This window comes from Agelaius tricolor, unplaced genomic scaffold (genome assembly GCF_023055355.1).
Source record: "Agelaius tricolor isolate 1412-34295 unplaced genomic scaffold, bAgeTri1.0.p SCAF_5, whole genome shotgun sequence".
Classification (NCBI taxonomy): domain Eukaryota; kingdom Metazoa; phylum Chordata; class Aves; order Passeriformes; family Icteridae; genus Agelaius; species Agelaius tricolor.
In genome coordinates, this window is record NW_027269265.1 from 53003965 (window position 1) to 53026291 (window position 22327).

The 22327-nt window shown below is 50.0% G+C and overlaps 1 protein-coding gene across 2 annotated transcripts in view; it reads right to left on the reverse strand.

The window, feature by feature from the left end:
• The window catches only part of BAHD1 (bromo adjacent homology domain containing 1), a 35424-nt gene extending 18765 nt beyond the window's left edge, over positions 1-16659 (reverse strand). Inside the window, exon 1 of one of the 2 annotated variants that reach the window (XM_071428065.1) lies at positions 16346-16659. The gene's annotated coding sequence lies outside the window, so the exon portion shown is untranslated. The remainder of the gene's footprint in view (positions 1-16345) is intronic. The other variant, XM_071428063.1, reaches the window with a different exon arrangement.
• Between the last annotated feature and the right edge of the window lie 5668 nt (positions 16660-22327).

Genomic DNA, 22327 nt, shown 5'->3' on the forward strand with positions numbered 1-22327 from the left:
GCTTTTAAAGCTCCTAATCCATTTGGCACTTCAATAACACACAAAGAGTTACGACAACACCAATCCTCCTCTCCACGCACGGCACCGCTCCGATGACTCTCAGCCCCATCTACTCGAATCCTGTCTATCCATTTCCATTGGAACAGCTTCTGCTGTGACAACAGCCCTACAACTGTGAGTGTCTGGAGGATTGGCTCCTTCCTCCCTGCTGCTTTTGCAGGCGAGTAATTCCCAGTGCTCTAAGGAACGTGCTGCATGGAAGAAGCCTTGCAGGAGCTTTGGGAAATCCGGATAAATCGCAGCAGCATCAGGTATCCCAGGCTGAGTTCCTTGAATGTCATGCACGTCCTGTGAGTGGAAACATTGCCTCCCTCTCAAACATTCAGAAAATCTGTAGCTGTTGGAAGCTACAATTTGTCTTCCCAGGGTCCAGTCCTGATTTTTCTCCTGAGATCCATTGAAAGCTCCATCATTCACATGCTCTGGAGGAAACTGTTTATACAGAGCTTATTAGGCTGCAGCAAGGGCTGGCTTCTCTCACTCATCAGCATAGCTCTGACCATTGTTCCAGAGCAGGGTTAAATGGGATACTGGGAAGAAATTCTTCCCTGTGAGGGTGCTCAGGCACTGGCACAGGTTGCCCAGAGAAGCTGTGGCTGCCCCTGGATCCCTGGAAGGGATGGATGGGGCTTGGAGGAACCTGGAATAGTGGCAGGTGTCACTGGCCATGGCAGGGGGATGAATCTTTAAGATCCCTTCCAATTCAAACCGTTTGAGGATTCTATGATTCACTGCCAGCAGCTCCTGAAAAGCCATGTGGACACGCAGTCTCCACAGCTTCCAAAAGGCTCATAAAAAGGGATGTGGGGCAACTCCGGCACAGCCGAGAGGATCTCTGGGAGCTGTCCCGGACTGGGCTCTGCTTCACTCCCTGCTCCAACGCCCGTAATTATCCCCCTGTTGCGAAAGCCGTGTGTGCTCCACCACCCGGCTGGGAGCTCTGCAGCCCGTGTGTGGCCGTGATAAATCACAGGCAACTGCAGTGAGAGCCCGGGGCTCCACACCCCGAGTGCTGAATGTGTCCGACAGGGAGCGAATCCGGCCGGGCGCAGCCTGACCCGTGCTGCCCGGAGCCACAGCTGGGAACACCCCCGAGGAGCTCCCCGGCTGATTCCTTGGGAAGGTCTGGCTCAGTCTCGGTTATCTGGTTTCAGATCTTGCCTAGTGGCAGTGCTCTGTCTGGGGAAGCCAAAATTGCATTTCTCTGGTTGTTCTCACACTCTCCGCAGCCTCAGCAAGCGGCATTCTCAGGGAAGAGGAAAGGGGAAAAACAGGGGGAAGAGCAGAGGGGGGGAAAAAGAAGAGGGGGATAAAAAGAAATGGGGGGTGCAAAGAAATGGGGGGTGAAAAAGTGGGGGGAAATGGGAGTGAAAATGAGGTGGGAAAAGAGGCGGGGAAATAAGGGGAAAAACAAGAAAACACCACTGGAAGTGAACAATGTACAAGCGTGGGGGAGAGTCACAGGATATTTCTTCAAAATCCGCAACAGGGCAGGTTGTTTGGGCAATAAACACAACCCCGGGAAAAGCACACCTTTCTCAAAGGCACCGGCTTGCCTTTCCCCTTTACACCGACGGTAAGAAGCTGTAACACTGTGTCATGTTGCCAGTGACAGGCTGCCACCCAGCAAAACAGCCAGGTAATGATGAAGTGAAAAACGAATGTGGGGACAGATAAGTGACCTCAGGAACTCCAACATCAGGCACCAAACCCCGACGAAGTTTGGAGCCCCAAAACTTTGGGGTCTGGCACATACTTGCATTAAAGCAAACCCCAAGTTTCTGAAAGCAAAGCCTTCACTGAACACCCGTGATCAAAACACTGGCAAAACCACTTCCTATGCCTTGAAAAAGTGCAGATTTCCACCCCAAGAGCTGTCACAAGCCCTTTTTCTTGTGACCCCTACATAAAGCAGCGTTGTTCTGTGTGTCTCTGGTACCTCTGGTGCCTCTTCTGCTCTTCACAGCCTCCCAAATCCCACTGAAATTGGCTTGAGTGGGGTCAGAGCTCGAGAGGCAACGGCACAGCCACAGTTCCATACTCACTCTGTGCAGAAGAGATGCAAAATCTGTACTTACAGGCAAAACTATCCTTGCTTCCCCAAAACTCCAAGCCCACTCCAAAGCCAGTAAAAAACTGGAAGTAGAGACCAGGATTTGTTTCTGTGCCCTTAGTTTGCTCAGAGTTTGCTTACCTTCCTACTCTCAAGAGGGGATGTATTTTCTTTGCTTTTCAACAAGTTAGGGAGGGATGCACCAGGAGGAGAAGGAAATTTGGAATTAATGGATTCTAGAGTGTGATAGAGCATATGGCAATTCCCAAACAGCATCCATCACTTGTGCTTCCCACAGGAGCCTCCCAGCTGCAGCAGCAACCCATGGAGAACTATGGATAATCAGCCTTAAGCATGCTGCTGCAAAGGAAAGCCTGGGTAGGGCAAAGGAATTCCCTGGCATTTGCAGGTAAGTACAAGGATGTGGGGGTGGAAATGAGGCTGAGCTTGTCTCCAGGCTGACAATTTGATGGAAAGAGATGCTTTGACACTTGGCTTTTGCTGCATCACTCCCCAGTGAACTAGTTACTAAGGTTTCCTTTTAATGAAGGCATTCAGAGTCCAGAGATTAGGCAAGAGAGACACGGGAAAGGATGGGAGGGGCACACCAGACCACTTGGCAAAACGACAAGGCTGAAGCTTACACAGATATTGCAATCCTGAAATATCCCAAGGAACAGCAGCAACAAGAAGGAAAGGGACTTTTTGAAAGAGCAGGTAGTGCCAGGATAAGGGAGAATAGCTTCCCACTGACAAGAGCACAGGGTTGGACAGGATATTGGGAGGAAATTCTTCCCTGTGAGGATGGGAAGGCACTGGCACAGATCAAGCCCAGAGAAGCTGTGGCTGCTCCATCCCTGGAAGTGTCCAAGGTCAGGCTGCACAGAGCTTGAAGGAATCTGGGATGGTGGAAGGTGTCCCTGCCTGTAGCAGGGTGTGGAACGAGATGACCCTAAAGGACCCTTCCAACCCAAATAATTCTAGGATTCTCTGACTCTATAAAATACCAGATATATTAAATACCACCCCTTTACACAGAAGTGCCTGTTACAAATTTAAATAGGTTCTGTACAAAGCTGCCATGTGACAGCTATGCCAACAACACCCTAAAACATGCCTATAAGTAGTTTGAAAAACCAAGTCAAAAATATTCCGGGACAGCTTTTGCAGTCGTGTTTATAGAAAAAGCACAAGCTTTGCCAATCAAGGTTTTTAAAAAAAATAACCCACACAAGCCCTGCTCATCTGATTTTTCATATATGCAAAATGCAAACTCGATTCCTTCATGGCAGAAGGCTGAGTCTGGTAAAATATCAATCACATGTCACTTTGCTCAGATAGCTCTGGCACCCTTCCTGTTCCACGGGCAAAACGGAATAACAAATTATTCCCAAGGCTTTATTTTGAAGAACAAGGTGTAAGGTTTTTCTATAGTAAATATTAAAGCTCTTCTATATATTATAATCACACCCTTCCACGACTGCTTTAGGAGCTTCCTTCAAGCTGCTGAGCTTAAATAATTCAAGCTGCGCCGTGATTCTGTGTTCTACACGTGCGGCTGCAAACTGTGCTGCCTGTGGGAATTTCAAGGGCAGGTGCATCCCTGCCAGCTCCTCTCCATGTCACGGAGCTGTCACTGCCATCCTATCTCTGGATGTGGATTTCCCTTCTCCTCCCTCGGGTACCTCTCTCCCACAAAGGTCTCCACTCAACTCTCTCCTGACTGGGAACTGTGGGCACGGCACCCTCAGGATCCAAAGACATTCCTACTCCACAAGTTCAAAAGTGGCTTTAGGGGAGATAAAAGAAATGCAAGAAATTCAGGGAAGAGCAAGGCATTCCTTCTACATGACATTAAACTAAGTGTTTGATTTAAACATTTTTTTTTTCCTTTTAATAATCTTCATCTTATTTTCCTCACCTCAATGTCCCTCAAAACTGCCTCTGCCCCACCTCAGTGACCAAATCCTTCACACTATGGTTCCAAGTAGGGACTCTAGGAATTATCATCTCTGAGGAGTGCAAAAGGCAGCCTGAATTTGAAAATGTAACAGACATGCATGTTTATAACCTCGACTTAAATTCACAGAAGCTTTAAGCCCAAGCAGGCAAAACTAAGTTCTGTTAAAAAACAAGTTCATGTAGTATTTTCGAGGATTCTTGTGTTCTGACTCATCTCCAGTTGAAATACACTGACCAGAACTAGCTCTTCAGACTAAAACTGCTACCTGAATTATTTTCAGTTCTAGAATAAGTACTTCAGACAGTATCATCTTACATTTGGAAATACCTTCTGTTTCTATATGGTTTAAAAAGGAGTAGCACACCACTTCACCCTCAGCTGGGTTGCAAGTTTTCCATACAGCACAACAGCTCTCTGGGATTTCCTTCATCAAAGGTTTTGATTCCTCTTTCTATTCAAAGTTTAACAGACATTTCAAAAGAAAACAGACTTTCTACTTCTTTATTCTCACTTTCTGATCATCACTTGAAACACCAGCTTTAACCCCACACGTTCCCAGCTGAGGACAAAGGTGACAGAGGATGAGTTATGCTGAGCATTTTTCCATTTGAGAGTTTCAATCCCAATCCAAAACTCAAGTCAAAGAAAGACTTTACAGAACTCTTGCATTCCCAGTGCAATTCCTGGAACCAAACCCTCTCCTTCCCTGATGTCTTGTAAACCACAGTGCTGCACTGAATGCTGAACAGAGCTTAAATCCAGAGCCAACCTTACTGGGTTTGAACTAGAATCAGAGAATCTAATTCTTCCCTGTGAGGGTGGTGAGGCCCTGGCACAGGTTGGTGGAAGGCATCCCTGCCCATGACAGGGGGTGGAAATGGATAAGTTTTAAGGTCCCTTCCCACCCAAAACATTCTGGCATTCCATGAATCATAGAATGGTTTGGGAACTCCTGGAATAAAAGTCTAGAAGTGGCTTGAAAATACACGATTTTTTTTTTCCCTTCACAAAATACAGGACCAATCACCACCAAAAATAGAGGTGCATATTCAAGCATCTTCTGGTGACATGGTTTTAGCCAAGGCAGAACTGCCAAGCCTACCTAAAGCTGCTTTAAACCCTTTCCTCCCTCTCATTAGTACCAGAGACAGTATTTACAAATCAGTAACTCACAAAGTAAGTGAAGAAGTTCCACTTAAAATTTCACAACTCAACTGGTTTCAGGTACTAGGTCAGTTCGAGGAAATGTAGCGCTGCTGAATTGTGCTGCAACAGCTGACACCTCCAAGGAGAACCAGTTCCTTAATTCCTAGGGTGTTAGCAGAGGAATCATTTAAATTTGGGTCCAATTGGATCATTTAAGCCCAGGAAGCAGGGGACTCAGTGTTGCCAAAGGTCCTGAGTTGACCCAGAGGAGCGTTTCTAGGAACCAGCAGCTGGCACAGATCAGAAATCTGGTGAGGGAAAACTCAAGCAGAAGCTGGATGTTGTAACATGTTAAAATCCCAGGAACCACAAGCCAAACATAGGCAATTCAGCCACTTTAGACAAGGAGAAACCCAGCTTGCTGGAACGCTGCTTCCATGAGAGCCCGTTTAACTCCCATTAGGAGCTGCCCCAGTTCTTTCATCCTTTACCCACATCGTTAGAGGTGTGTTTAAACACACACCTTTGCTTGTGCCCCAGGTTTGATCAGCCAAGGCAACAAATAGCACCTTTAAACAGACTGGACAGGGTTTGCAGCCCGTGCTGGGAGTGATCTGGTTTATATGCACTCATTAAGGTGCATTTATCGACCCACACGGGCGTGATGCCGCTCGGCCGTTCGGAAAGGCAGCAATTAAACACGCTCAGCTCTCCTAGCCAGGGCTAGGATCAGACTTCTTCAATAAGGTGGGTCTTACAGACTCCATCACATTGAAATATTGCTTGGATTTCACTGCACCTTGCACAGCCAGGAAGGAAATAAACTTAAGAGTATCAGGAATGGTTAAGAACAGTGACTAAGTAACAGCCTTGGTCCCAAGAGCTCTTGGTTGAATTCTGGGGGGATGCTGAATGCTTCTATTCTCCCAGCAGTGCAGGTCACCATGGAGCCAGTGGGAACTCCAGAGGATAAACCATCAGCTCTCTGGCAAAGGAGCCTAATTACAACTTCCTCTGGGGAACCACAAAGCTTTTAAATAGTGCAGCCTAGTTTTATGGAAATGCCACAGGTGCTCCAAATAATTTTCAGGAAGATCCCTTGAAGTCAGGCTGTGGCTTCAAAACATCCAGGTGTGCTGAGTAGCAGGGAGAAGAGTCCTACAAGTACTGTTCTGCCAAATGATGCTCTGATACTGCAAAACCACCCCCCATGTGCTTCCTCCAGCCTCGAGGAGAATATTCATTGTAGGGCAGAAAACAGCAAAACTTTTGAGGAACTCCTGGCACTGACAAGCAGAGAAACAAAAAAAGAACCAGAATCATCCCCTTCATTATCAGCTACAGGATTTGAGCACATTGACTGCACATTGAGGTGTTCAATACATGGATTAGAGGGATGGGGAAGGGAAAACTGCCCTCATCCATCCCAGTCACCTGCACAGGACCACAAGGGTAAAAGATGCACATGGTTCAGAGAGCCAGGCTCCAAGGAATGGGGCACAAGGAGACAATGTGTGAAGCCAGACCATGGGGAATGCGAGTGGAGCAGCGATCCCAGAGGGATTCCTGAGCTGCATGAGCTGCCAGCTGAAGCAGAGCCAAAGTGGCAGCGGGAGACGCTCGCAGCTACCGGTCGAATGTCGGGAGAGCTGGTAGGAAGTTTCTAGGAGCTGCTGGAAGATCCAAGCAAGCTGCAGCAAGCTCTGCTTTCCCAGGCTGTGCCCAGATTGGAAGGGTTAACAGCTGATAAGGAGGAATGTGCTGCAAAGCCCCCCCCAAGCAGGCAGAACCCCCTGCTATCCCACAGCTCGGCCCAAGGACAATTCCCAGTGCCCGGGCCCAGCACACACCTCCCCTCGGCCAGTTTTGCTGCTGGCAGTCCAAATCTCAGGAGATTTGATCCAAAGAGGATCCGATGCTGGACAACAGCTGCACAGAGCTCAGAGCTGAGGAGTTTCTGTCTCAGATTGCAGTTACAGTGCACAAGGAGAGATGTATCCACACAGGATATCCCCAGACACTAGAATTTCAGCTACAGCTATTTGTCACAGTAAAACATTTTAAGGCAGCAGCATTCTTCAAAGTAAAATGACAGATAATATCCCATTTTAGAGATCCAAAGCTAGCTCCTCGCTCTTCATTTCAATAACTAAGATAAACATTTTATTTAACAGCTGTATTAGCAGGTAGAAACATGCTTTGCTTCAGAAAGCCAGGCAGACTTACAGCCCCGGCTTTCTGCAGCATTTAAACTCTCAGTTCAAGATGAATTCCTGGAAACGGGGCGGGGGAACCCTCATTTCTTCTGAACAGAAACCAAGCACAAAGTCCACGTTTGAGTCTCCAGCTCTGCTGCTTCCTACCCTGCTTACAACTTTGCCCCACACATGGGAGCACCAGCAGAGCTGAGTGACACTTCCTAGAGGATGCCACAACTTCTGTCAGGTCTCTGCTGGGGTTGACACGGGGTCTGCAAAAGGAACAGACCCCAAATTACCTCTGGGGCCTCCTCCTGCTCAGTGTCACCTCACAGCTTTCCTTCCATGCCTCTATTCAAGCTGGGCTGTGCCTGGAAGTTCTCACACCTCTGGTGAAGGATGAGCCTTTAGGGAGCCACAGCACCTGCAGCTTATCTGAGGGATCAGGAGCAAATACCCAAATATTCACCAACTTTCCTGCTCCCCAGGCAAGGTCTGTCACAGTTACTGCCCTCCAAACACAAGCACATCAGTGTGCAGCATTAAGATGTTTTATCCTGGAATGATTTGGGTGGGCAGGGACCCCAGTGATCATCCCATTCCAACCCCCATAGCAGGGACACCTTCCACCGGCCTAGGCTGCTCCAAGACTCATCCAACCTGGCCCTTTCAACTTGACAGGGACACTGGTCCTCAATTTATCTAAACACTTTCCATTTATATTTTCGTGGGGGTCTAAATGCACATATGATGACTCCTTTGGGTCCATTCACAGCTTGCTTTGTTCAGCTGAGGGCTGGACAGGTTTTTATATGGCTGCATGAGCTCTCCAGCCTGAGAGAAAGAAAATTAGGACCTCACTACCCAAACCCATGATTTCAAGCATTGCAAGTGGCTGCCCAGGACAGTGGTGGAGTCACCATTCCTAGAGGTGTCTAAGGAATGACTGGACATGGCACTCAGTGCTCTGCTCTGGTTGACAAGCCGGTGATCAGCCACAGGTAGACCCTGATGATCCTGGAGGTCTTTTCCAACCTAAATGATTTTGGGATCTACATAAGAAAGTGCAGAGCTCTACGAGCTGGACTGAGGCCTCACAGAAGCACCTGAAGCCACCTTCCTTGAGGCCACTTTCCTTTCTTATTTTTAAATTCACTGTGTTTGTTTTACATAACACAGGCTACTCCAAGATCAACCATTTGACCCTCAAGGCTTCCAGACACTCCTCTATATAGGGTTATTACAGTGAACTGCGGCTTAATTATATTTAAATAGTGAAAAGTCAAAGTGCTGCTGCTGCGCTAGCCTCCCTGCCCCTCCATGATCCATTTCTCCCCACTGCCTCCCATGGTTTCCTTGGAAACATATGCAAGCTTAAATTGGATTGACATTCACTTAGTGGACAGATGGAGTTTGGAACAGCCCAGCGCCTGAAATTCAAGGCCGAGCCTTGGGATATGTCACGTTATCAATACAAAAAACAGCCCCCGAGCTTTGTGGGAAGGGGAAGGATCACCTAATTATTCAGTAACGAGCTCTGAGGTGGCATCTCAGGAAGGTCAGCGCTCACCCATTGTTCCTGATGAAAGCAGCGGGCTGAGCACGCGACCAGTTTTGTTGGGAGGGAAGGATTTAATTTTTGTTAAGCGCTGGGAAAACAGGGGAGTTCTTAAGCTCATTAGTGGTTTCAGGCAGGAGAACTGCAGCAGATCACATGTGGGCTGAGCACAGACAGCGATGCTCCATTCGCACTGTAATTAAGCTACTTGCATCCAAAACTTCATCCCTAGGCTGAAGTTATTCCTGGTAACTGATCCTGACCCACAGACACAGAGAGGGACAGGGTTTGTACCACTCCTCTACAGCCCCAGAGGTGGCAGGACTGCACTTCCAGCAAAGCTGGCAATTTATTCTCAAGTGGGAATTTTTCCCTGGGTCCTCTTCCACTATACAAGAAGAAACAGAACCGTGAAGAAATGAAAATGAAAACAGCTTTTGTTTTTTTTTGAAGGTTGGTTAAACATCGCTTCCCAACCACCCTGTCTACCCTAACAGGACTGGAAAGGATTCACCTCTTTCCAACCAAAACACAAGGAGGACAGTAGAAATCCCACATAACTACATCCCTAGAGATCCCTGATGAAATCCAGCATCTAGGAAGGACAAGATGACAGAGTTCTTGGGAAGGAACAGGGGGGCAGCCAGCAGGCACTGCATATTCCCCCTCACCAGGAGCTCTGCCCACCACATGCTTGGTTATTGCAGGGGCCATCTCCAGGTAATCACCACCTCCAGGAATTAGGGACATGTCACAGAGTCAGGGTTACCAAGTAATTTTTAAGGAATAAATCCCCAAAATACTTGGTTTGCTTCTGTTGCTTGTGCCATTTGCTGAAACCTAAGGAATTCCCGGGTTGGGATTTACCTGCCCAACTCAGCATTTCCGTATCTGTTCTGACACCTGGCATTTGGCCAGGATTTTAATAAAATCTCTTTTTTCTCTGTCTACACGTGATTATACCTGCCAAATCCTTTTCCTTTACTATCCTGCTCACCTTGGAGAGAGCTGCTCTGTCTCCTTACTCTGAGCCATCTCCAACCTTGAATCCTTCCACTGACTTTGGCTGAGCTGAACAAAGGAACAAACCCAAACATGCCTCTTGCATCTGTTTCTTACGAGTTTTTTATTCATTAAAAATAAACCTCCTGCTGCCCACTAGTTCCCTCCACAAGCCTGCACTTTCCTGCTTCCTCTCCCTCCAAACCATTCATATTTATCAATATGTGATTATTGCAGCTTAATCCTCATTGCCTGCATTTCCCCCGGCGCCTCTCCATCCTCCCTCAGCAGAGACCTCGATGCTCCTCTCCACCCCGCCTCAAATCCTGCTCTTTTTCCACAGAATTCCCAACCCTGAGCCAGCGAGAACACGCTCAACCTGCCAAATGCCCTAGCAGAAGCAGCGCTCCCGAAGGGATTTCAGGGACGTGGCCCCGGTCCGTTTCCCGTTAGGATGCTCGTTAGTTCACCGAACTCTCCCGGCGAGGATGTGGAACCGGGAGCGCGGGGGTGCTCCCAGCTCCAGCCGCATCCGCCGGCGGCCGCGCTCCCCGCGGCTCCTCCGCCCGCTCCCTCCTGCCTCCGAAACTCAGCTCGGCTCAGCCACCCTTCCCTCGCATCCCGGAACTGCCCACTGCTCTCCCCCGCTGTCGATTTAAGCCTGTTCCAGGTATTCCGCACGCACCCGGAGACACAATGAAGACGAGCACCGGATAATGCTGTGCTGCGGGAAGGCTGGCTGAAGCTCCCGATTTTCCGTGCTTCCCACAGGCCACAGGCAGGAACAATAGAAGGCCAGGCACGGTGTAAGTAGGAAGCAATGCCTGGGATCTCGATGCTTCCCTAGCACTGAGATTTTATTTCAAGGATGATAATTCAGACACTGAAGAATCAGCTGCCAGCAAAGCAGTTTTATTCCAATCAATGAGAGGAAAACGTCTGCTTTTTATTTCTAAAAGCCTCGTAAATAATTTGAAATATTGAGATACAGGCAGCCTCTAAAAGCCAAGATCTTTCATTAAAAAAAAAAAAAAATCAAGGCTGCTGAGCTGTAGAGTTTCAAAGCTGAGCATGAGAAAGCCCTTCAAAAACTGCTGGAAGAACAATGGGTGCCAGTGAGCGCTCCTGTGATGTGCCTTACAAAGGGGGAAAACCTAAAAATCATCATTTTCTTTAGTCATACCTTTGTTTAGGAGAACTGGGACACGAGGAATGCAGCACCCGGCAGCTGAGCCCAAGCATCATCTTATTCCTGAGCACCACGCGTTTAACACAAATCCCACCCGCTCTCCACGTGCCTTTTCCCGGAGCGCTTCTGTCCGCAACAGGGCAGCGCCCAGGGAATACAGCAGGAGAAAATTCCCACCTGGGCTGCATCCCCTTCTCTGGCACAGGAAGGAGGGAGCCACGAGACACACGGATCCCACAGCCTCCCCGCTCCCAGCATCACCGTGCCGGCTGTGCCATCCCATGGGATGAGCTGACACCCTGCCAATGCCACCAGACTCGTGTCACGGTGCCTGGCTGCACGTGTGACAGCAAACACCCCTCAAAATCCCGTGCTGCCAAGTCTCCAAAAGCACTGGGAATTTTAAACGGCGAAGGAAGGAGAAGGACAAACCGAGGGATTCCAAGCAGGCTCAGACAGGGTCCGGCCAAACACCTCTCCTGAAAATGCACCTCTAATCTAAGTCAGAGCTGCTAGGAGAGGTGATAAAAGCGGCATTCCCGACCGTGCCACGTGGGAAAAGCGCAGCGGCAGGGCCCTGAGCACGGCGCGCTCCCGGGGGGTGACACACATTCCCTCCCCATTTAACAGTGTTTATTTAGCTGCACGCTACCGGCACGGCTCAGACCCCAGCGGGGACTGCCCGGTGCCACCAGGCGCGCAGGGCGTTCCATCGCTCATTCCCACACGCTTTGATTCAAGGAAAGACACATCCACGCCTTCCCCCGTCATCAGCCAGCTAGAACCCAGCACTGCCAAATGAGAGCATCACTCACAAATCAGGCCAAAATCAACAGCGTCCCCTGAATTATTTTTGACCCATGTGGAGTTAATAACCACCCGCCCTCTATGGAAGATGTCCTGAAATTTAATGTATATCAATAAGTAGCAGATTGAAGGGAAAACAACTGCTCCTCCAGGGCAGCCATCCTCATTTTCAGCTGCTTTTCTCCAGAAGCAGAGCAGCACTGCCATCCCCACTGAGGGATTTCCACTATGATTTAAATCAAATTATTCTTTGGAAATTATACAATTATAATTTTGAGAGACCAGAGATTTCACAAAGAGGTTCAGGTTCACTTCCCTCAGCTGACTGCACTTCTTATATCCTGCCAGCTCTCCATACTCTGATTTTATAGGGGTTTCACCCCCATGGCCAGAGAAAAAGTGACTTGGAACAGATCAATTAAACCCCAATGGCACAAATATTGACAGGGCCCAAATGAGTTGATTTTAAACCAGATTTATATTTGTTTTTCTTAATGATACCCTTGGCTTCTCTTTTTAGTAACTTCAGTCCCTCATTTCACTTTAATGCATGATAAAGTTTTCCAGTGTCTTGTTCTCCTAATGGAAGGGGTTTTTTTAATTCAGATGAAATATTACTGTGACTCTATTCTACTTTATTTATAATAAAGCTCCATGCTAAAATAGCAAATCTGGGCAATAACTGGACAAAGTTATGATATTGTCCATACAATCTTGTTTCTTTCTGTCTTAAAAGACATAAAACCAGTAGTATCAAATTTAAGTGTGTTTTCCCCATTTCAAGGATATCAGGTGCCAGTACAAGTGTGAAAGCACAGAGAGTTAAATTGTGATGGTCTTACAGGTAACTCATTCACTGAGAACAACAATCTAGCCACAAATTTCAATATTTTCTGCCATTAAATCCATGTCTTTGGTCTCAATGAAAGAGGAGCTGCCATGCTGGACAGCTGTGATCATGGCTGAAGGACCCAAAGCCTCGAGTCCTCATGCTGAAGCACAAGGAACAATTCCTTCTGAGCATCCTCCACAAAACATCCCCTGTTCTTCCCTTTAAACACTGTCTGTATCCAAAACTGGAACGTCTTCCAGACTTCACACTTGGAGAATAGCTCAAGACAGCCCAAATCTGCAGCTGGGAATATGACCAGCTCACCTATGAGCTGCTGGAAACAGGCACATAAATCATCACTCACACTGTGAGTTCAAGCAGGAGAGCAAACCAGACGGTCAGAGCCCTCGGATGGGGAAATCCCCCGGGATCGAAGCACATCCCTCTCTGTCACAGCCCAGCCACCCCAGCCCCTGCCAGCTCACAGCTTGTGTTTGAAGCGATTTTCAGATTTATGGCTTCTCTGGGCTGCTTATTTTTGGTTGGTTTTTTTCCCCCCTGTATTTCCCAGTCATCTGAACACTGCTCCATTTATTATTATCAGCATGAGAGCTATGACTTGGTTCGGCCAGTTGGGTGTGACGCCGAGGCCGTTCTGCTGCTGCTTCCACGAGTTGTATCTCCTGGTTAACTGAGATCCCAGGACCAATGAGCTTGGAAAAGAACTCTGAGATCATCGAGTCCAACCTGTGACCAACCACCACCTTGTCATCCAGCCCAGAGCACTGAATGGCACACCCAGTCCTTCCTTAAACACCTGCAGGGATGGGCATTCCACCACCTCCCTGCTGTCAGCCCCTTCCAGTGCCTGACAACCCTTTACAGGAAGAAATCCCTTCTGATGTCCAAATGGAGACAACTAACTGGGAGATGGGGCAAAATAAGCCCCACACTGGATGTGATATTTGCACACCCGAGCACACCTTCCTGTTTTTGCAGAGCCAGATCTCATCATTCGTTCATTTGCTTGTGATCTGAACATGATGCCAAGCAGCGAGCATGCCTTTGCCTACCACTCCTAATTATTTTTCAATTGTTTACTTTGGACAGATTTGCTGCTAAGGGCTTATTTTTAGTGCTGCAGCAGCATTAGAAAAGCCTTTGCTGAAGGGTGGATTTCCCCCCAAATCACGGCCAGGCTCTCCCTAAATCGGATCTCCACAGACTGCACCGGCACACGTGTCCCACAGAGCCTCCAGGTCACACAACAGCGATTAACACCACCACAGCAAACAAAATTCACCTGCATCACCTAAAACACAAGTTCCACCTCAACAGGAGGAAGAACTTTCCATTGAGTGTGGCAGAGCACAGGAACAGGCTGCTCAGGCTGTCTCCCCCTCTGGAGGCATTCCAAACCCACCTGGACACATTTCTGTGTCACCTGCTCTAGGTGGGGATGGTCTCCAGAGGCCCTTCCAACCCCAACTGTCCCGTGATACTGGTTAAAAAGCCAAATAAACACTGAGGCTTCCAGAGTGGAAACGGAAAGGTGATGCAGATGAACTGGCAAGAAAGACAGAGTACCGACACTTAACTGAATGATTCAGTTGGATGAGAACATGTCAGTGACCTCCAAAATAACATTTCTGCCTCAAGACACAAGGGTGTGACTTTTTTTCCCCCAAACCCCACATTTCTAAGTTGCATCTTATTGTTCTGTGCAACTGTCACCATCAACCCCCAGCAAACAAAGCATCCAGAAAGGATCCACTGGCACAAAGTTCAGGGAATTATTTCTCCCTGCAGGCTTGGCGTTTTCCAGCTGATTTTACACCTATCAGTAGCACTACACTTCTCTGCTCTGCTCCAGCTGGAAAGCAGTTGGAAATGCTGCACTGAGTTCATGAGCAAAACAAACAGAAATCAATGTTTAAATCCAAAACATCCTGGTAAATCACACTAATGCACAATTTCCTATCACCAGCAAACATTTAGAGAGCTCCAGCTGAAGCTTGAGAACGATTCAGGTAGCCAGGACATGACAAACGTGAAGGATGGCCCGGGATGAATATGTGAGCAGGATATTTCTGTTAAAGCGATCAGCAGCGTGCTGGTATTTAAATCACATTAAGATTTCAAAAGCATCAGTCTATCACGCAGCTCGTGTCACTCTTTCTCACAACCATGAGGACCAGAAGCCTTAAAATAAAACCCCGAGCCCCCCAGAACACGAGAGAGCCCCTCAGCGTGGAGCAAGCACTCGCTAATTGTGGCAAACTGATGGACAGATCAATTAACCAGGCAAGCAAAAGCCCGGCAAAGCCTCTCGCTTTGAGGTTCGCCTGCTCCTGACAATGATGACTTCAGATGGAGAGCGAGCACGAGGGGCAGCTGGATTCTTTAAAACAAAACACAACCAGAACCTCTTTCAGATAAGCATTTTGTGGAAAGAGAGAGGGGAGGGGGAGAGGCAAGCAGAATAGATCCCAAATGCTCGTATTTTTTAAGTTTTCATGGCTGCTCTTGTGAAAGAGAGGGGGTTCCTGTGTCTCCCTGTGCCGGGGCAGGGAAAGGGACATCGGGGTGTGCGTATCCCCGCGTTGGGGCTGGCTGTCGAGCAGGAGCCCGGGGAGCACTTGCTAGTCTTCCCGAGATCTGCCCAGTCACATGTGCTGGCTCCTGCGCCTTATAGAAGCAGCTGGAAAAGAGGGAGCCAGCGGAGCTGCCTCCATTAGGAGCCACCGCTACACAAAAGGAGAAGAGGAAACAAGCCGTCGGCCACCGGAGCAGCCGGCAGGAAAGGAGAGATGTCCAGAGCCACGGGGAGCGCACGGCAAGTGGGAAAAATCACGATGGAAATGAAAACTGCTGTGCTGTCCCCCAAAGAGGCTCGATGGTACCTGCTTGACAGAGACACGGGGCGCACAGCCCGCCCGGCATCACATCCTGCAAACCATCGGGAACTCGACGCACTCAACCGCTCAGCCCTCAGGGGAGGGGCTCATGGCCCCGCTCGGGCGTGGGGAGCCCCAAAACGCCAACCCCAGCCAGCCCGTCCTGTGCCAACTCCCGGCCGGGCAGCGCCGGTTCAGCTCCGAGATCCGGAGGGGCCGAGGACAGCGACGGCTTTCCCTGGGAATCGCCCCCGATCCGGCGATGCCGAGGCGAGCAGCCCCTGGGGCGAGGAGCCCCCCGGGACCGCGAGCCCCGCAACTCCCCCGGGCCCCCCCGCCCGGCCCCGCCGCCTTTGTGCTGCCCGAGCGGCAGGGGCGGAGGAGCCCGGGGGGGTTCGGCGGGGCCGATCCGGCCTCGCACCGGTGGGACCGCGCGGGGTAACGGCGGCCCGGCCCGGCCCACCCGCCACCGAGCCCGCCGTGCCCTCCCGGCGCTTCCCCGCCGCCGCGGGAAGTTCCCGGTGGCCCCGCGTACCCCCCGCCCCCCAAACCCCGGGGCGGCGGCACCTGCTCCCGGCCCGGCGGAGTTCCCGAGGGCGGAGGGACGAGCCGGCGCCGCGAGGACCGCGTGTGGACTCACCGGGAGGCTGCCGCAGGCCCCGGGGGGGAGAAATCCAGCGGCGGGAGCGCCGCGAGTCCCGAGCTCCGCGCTGCTGCTGCGTCAGCGCCGCCGCCTCCTCGGCTGCGGGATGGGGACGAGGCGCCACCGCCGCCGCCCGCCCCTGGCCGCGGGGCGTCGCGGAGCGGGCGGGCGGAGGCCGGAGCGGGCGGCGGAGGGGCCGGGAGGGGCGGAGGAGGGGGCGGAGAAGGGACCGGAGGAGGGACCGGGGGCGCCGCCGCCGCCGCGAACTCCCCGCAAGCCGCGAGCGCCTCCGGCCTCCTTCCTGCTTCCTCGTCCGCAGCCAATCGCCGCCCGCCGCCCGCCGCTCGCCCCGCCGCGCCGGCCAATCACGGCCGCCTCTCCCCGCCGCCGCCGGCCAATCGCCGCCGCGCCCGCCCCCGCCCCGAGCCCCCCTCGGCGCCCCCCCACTCCCCTCACGGAGCCCCCCACTCTGCCACCCCTCGCCAGTGGCGCGGGATAACCGGGAAAACCGGGATAACCGCCCCGCCGGAGCTCTGGGGTAGCCCCCGGTGGCCGCGATTCCCTCACAGGACGGGGGCGTGAGGCGGCCTCGCGCGCCACTCAGGGCGCCCCCCGTGGGTCCCTCAGAGGCGCCCGAGGCGCCCTCACACCTCGCGGGTGTGCCCGGCGCATCCCGGGGGCGGTCCCACTCACACCGAGCCCTGCATCCAAACTCGGGGAAAGTTGTGTGTCCCAGGGGTCCGGCGGGAGCTCCGCTGAGAGCTGCCAGCGAGGAGAGGCAAAAGGCAGAGCGGGCTTGAGCGCCCATCATTGCCACCCCGAGATGGGCACTGGGAAGGCCACGGACACCCCCTGTGTGGTGGCTGTCCCTGAACAGCCTTGTGAGTCAGCACCAGGGGAATATCCCGTTGCATTCTAGGGGAAAAATGGCCAACAGGGAGTTCTCAGGTGTCCCAGAGCTTCCCCACAGAACCTGTCCTCACTGGGACACTCAGGTGTCCATGGCTTCTATGGTCTTACCGACAGGTGAGACATGGCAGCAATGAGAACATCTGGAAAACTCCATGTTTTCCTGGACAAATGAATTTAAAGCCCTAAAGCAGACCCAACAAGCCACAGAAGTTATTTGATCAGTATCTTTAGCAGTACCACAGTCTCCATCACGAAAGCCTCTCCATCAGTTGCAGAATGGGGTTTTTCCGTAGAATCATGGAATCTCCTGAGTTGGATCCACAGGAATCGAGCCCCACTCCTAGTTCTGCACAGGACAGCCCCAAATTCCCACCATGTGCCTGAGAGCATTGTCCAAACACTTCTTGAGCTCTCTCAGGCTTGGAGCTGTGACCTCTTCCCTGAGGAGCCTGTTCCAGTACCAAATTTGTCATATTTCTTTTAAATTTGGGAAACAGCTGGGAAGGAACTGGCACATGGAACAAGCAACCCATGGGGCTTCCTCCAGGAGATAAACACACACACAATGAGGGTGACACCCTGATGATCTGCTTGAAATTCAGCTAAACTGCAGGAGACTTACGAGCCTGAAATACTTCCTGCCTTGTTCCGGTGGTCCACAGGGATCTTGCAAACAACAGCAGGATCAAGCACTGCTATGATTATTGCAGGATCCAGATGTTACACAGGAGAAGCTTGAGAAGAAATTAAGCTATTTGGAGACACTGATTCCTGAAACAAATACCAGTCATTGGTGATGGAGCAGGGAAAAATAAGTAAACTTAACAGTTACACCCCTGGAAGCCCTCAAGGTGCAGTAGAGCAAGTCTCCTTAAAAACTCTCTGATATTGTTTATGAGTTGGACTTGGATGATCCTTGTGCATCCTTTCGACTTCAGGATATTCTGTGATTATCCCATTTCACTTCCTCCCTTGGATGCAATTTTCCAGGCTCTATTTAATGCAGCTGGACATCACCAAGAGCCACTCCACTCCAAAGTTCTGTCTCCTCAGACCAGAGCTACTCTCCACCTGAAAAGTGAAAGCAGCTCATGGTGCTGCCAAATTGTTCTCTAAAAATGATATTTTATTGGAGTTTTCCCCTCTGCTGTGAGCCACAGGAACAGGAGGGAAATCACAGAACTCTGAGATCAGAGCTCAATTTTGGTGTTACACAGAGCACACTTAACTCCAGTTGTTAGATGTGTTCAAGTGACTTACAAAATCTACCACCTCAGACTCCCATATCTAAACAGAATGATATTTGAGCAGAAAAGTGAAGAATCTGGGAATTCCAAAGTTCTGAACCCCCCCTGCAACTCAAGCAGCAAACCCACAGTGCCACAGTGTTCCAGAGGGAAACACTTGGGCAAATTAATGCTGAAGTTTGATAACAAATATCATTTAACAGCTGCTTTTTGGGGAAAGTGGACGTGAGACCACCTTCCCTCTTCCAGGTGTCTGGAATAGGAGAACATCTGGACAACGGACAGGTTGAGGATGGGGAGTTGAGTGCTCCAGAGCTGCACAAGAGTGAAGCACAACGGAGCCATCTGCAGAGCTCCCTCTCTTTTGAGATACTAATTTATTCTCAAGTGGGGCTTTTCCTTGTCCCTTTCTCAGAGGGATGAGGGGGAAAAATGGGAAGCTAATTGCTGATTCCAGAACAATATGTCTGTGTGTCTGCCGGGCTCCAGCCTCTGTCAGGCGGTGACACAGCTGAGATGCAGCATTTGGGCTTTTTCTCCCCTTATTAACTGGGAAAAACAAATCACCAAAGCCCCAACATGAGATCTTCCTACTCCAAATTCTGCCCTGTTTTCTGAACAGTAGCACAACAAGAATATTTGTCCCCAGCTCACAATTTGGGCTGTGGCAGCACCTTGCTGAGGTAGTACCTGTTGGTAAAAGGGGTTGTAAAGCCCCATGGCTGTGGGGGAGCTGGGACAGGAACCAGCAGGGATTAAGAGATTGTCCCTCATTGCACACCTTATCTCTGGGTACTGGGGTGGGACAGGCACACACAGCTGAGCCAGAGCTAAAGGGAAAAAAGGAAAAAGAGGATTTTACCATTAACACAGGGAAAACAGGGAAAGGGATCTTTTCTGATTTTAAATTTCAGGAGTAAAAACTTTAGTTGTCCCCAGGAAAATGGGAAAGAGCCCCAGCACCTCACTGTGGGTCAGGCTGGCAGAAGGGTGTTTGCACTGCACACTCAGAGCTCTCTGACTTTCAGGAACAACTATAGTGAGTTTTAAAAAGTCACAGGAAATCCAAGAGGAAAAATCCCCCAGCAGTGCTGCAAGGACGGAGGGAGGGAGCCTGGAGCTCTGGTGTCCGTGATGGCAGGAGGTTGGCAGCACCTCTTTTTAATCTAGGTGGGGAGGCAGTGCACCCCTGGGAGCACCCGAGCTTCCTGCACAGCCACAAACTGATGGAGAGCTTCCATTGTCCTGGCAGCTTGCAAATAGGCATGGAGGCTTAAGCAACAACATTAATCTGAGTAAGCTGACACACTAAGAGCAGCAGTGTGGAGGATCCTGCACCAACTGGTTCCTTGGCTGGGCCTCAGGGAAGGACTTGGCTGCAGGCACATCTGCGAGGGGAGGATGGCCAGCCCCACCTTCCCAAACAGCCTGGTGGCCACAGATGGGGATAAACCCATCCTTGGGTCTTTATGTGGCCCCTGTCTGGCTGCAGTGACAGGGCTGGGTTAAAAAGTTTTAAATTCAGCACATCTCAGCTGCATCCCATAGGGATCCTCCCCTTTCCAGGCATATCCCCCACCAAGAAACATCCCCAAATCCAGCTGTGTGATCCCATCCCTCCTGATGTCTCCACAAAAAAGGTGCCGGTGCTGCACTGGCTTGCTGGCAAAGAGATGGGTTTTGGTGGTCCCCTCTTTTCCTTCCCCCTTCCAGGGTTAACCCAGTAACTGCAAACGGCCAAATGAATCCCTGGTGGAGCTCCATGGACTGACTTGGAATTCTATTACACCAAAAAAGCAAATTGGCTGTGAGTGTTCAGGTCTGCAGCAAACCAGCTGTGGTTACAGAGGCAGCTTCCTCTGAGATTTCTGTTTAAACATCAGCATTTGCTCATTTTTAGCTGGGTGAAATATTCCCCGTTTTTCCACCAGAAGAAGACAGAAGGGATTCAGGCTGGAGGAGAGGGCTCTGCCAGCACAGAGCTGTCATGCAGGATCTCATTACCTACCTGGAAAAATCCAAATTACTCTATTGGTGTCTCAGGGAATCATCTGCAGCTTTTTGGTGCTGTTGCTGCAACAAAGGTTTGATTTATCATTTATTTTAATTTATGTTATTTTAGTTTTAGAAAAGTTCATGCTGTTTGTATCCTATATTGTCTATGAAGCAGCAGTGCCAAGGAAGTTCAGCAAATGAAAGGGGATTGATGTGTTCTATTTCTTATTTCACCTCTCATCTTAACACTTTAAAGTGCTTTAGTAAGGAATATATAATGGATAGAACATATATAATTTATTGATGGAGGGTGAAAACAGAGGGACAATGAGAATAGCTCAGTGGGGACCAGCACAGTCAGGAAATGAGACTGGATTGAATTAAAGCAGAAAATCCCAGGACTAAGAGTTAAGAACATCCCTGAGTGTTACAGTGGAGAGAGGTGAATGTGTGTACTTCAGTGCATTGCAAAATCAGGATTAAAAGCAAAGACTGCTTTATGAGCTGGGCTGGGAGTGACAAACTGGCAGGGAGTGACAAACTTGCATGCACAGGAAGAATAAATGTCCTGCCTTGAGTTCCCAAGGTAGCCATTCTTTTATGAAGTGTGATTCACAAAACCAGGGAGGCTGAGGGGATCACAATGCAAAACACATGTCCCAGAAAGTCAGGATGGGAAAGCAAGCAGCAATTATGGGACCATCTGTGCTGTGGGATCGGCTGTGGCAGAACCAGCACCGGTCCTTCACCCCTCTGTGGGTTGTTGGGCTGGGGCAAACACTTCAGCTGTGGTCTGCTTGGAAAAGTCAGTGGGAACAAACCCATGGCTGCTTGTACAACTCCTTGCACAGAATTAATACAGGAAAAACCTAATAAGAAATCCCAAAGGCACCACTCAGCCAATCTGCATTTCCAGAGAAACAGCTGGATCAGCAGGAAATCTTCATCTCTCTTTTGTGTCCCTCAGGTGGGTGGGAGCTCGTGCCAGCATGCAGATATGCAGACAGGGACATTCCTCAGTGGGGGAGATGTGTCTGCTCCTTCACACTCCTGCCAGCACAGGGACACAGGGACATTCCTAATTTCCTATGTGAAAAGGAAGCACCAGTCCTGGATGCTTTACTGTTTCCTTGTCCCCAAATTCTCAAAGATGTCCAGCACCCTGAGGCCCACCCAGAGTCCCATTCAGAGATATTTTCAGCCCTTAGCATTGTTTTTCATTCCTTACTTTCAGCAGCTGGAGACAAGATCAGCACAAGGAGGAACTGATATCTCCACGGGCTTTTTGTGGGACATCAGGAAAAGCTCCAAAATCTTCATTAAGACAATAACAACATCTCAGTGTTGGGGGAAACACACACACACATATCTGTTAATCCTCTGCTTCATCTCAGGGGTTGGGGGTTGAATTTGGGCTCAATACTCACAGTCTGAAGCTGCTGCATCTCCATTCCTTGTTGGCCATCCATCAGGCATTGGTGGGAAGAATTGGAGCTCCCCTATGCAAATCTCCCTCTTAGGGACATGGTTTAGTGGTGGCCTTGCAAGTGCCGGGGGAACGGTTGGACTTGATGGTCTTAAAGGTCTTTTCCAACCTAAATGATTCCATGATTCTATGATAATCCTATTAGCATTAACATGGGCTGTGTGGCTAAATCCCCACATTCTGCACAGAAATTGAATCCCTGAGGGGTTGGCTTAAAATAACAAATACTCAGAAAGGGAGAGACAGGAGCAAAGGAGGGTTTGCCCGGTGATGGGGTCTCCTATGGGAAGTAAATCAGGCAGTGCTCAGGGATTTGGAGCTGCTGTGGAGAGTCATCTG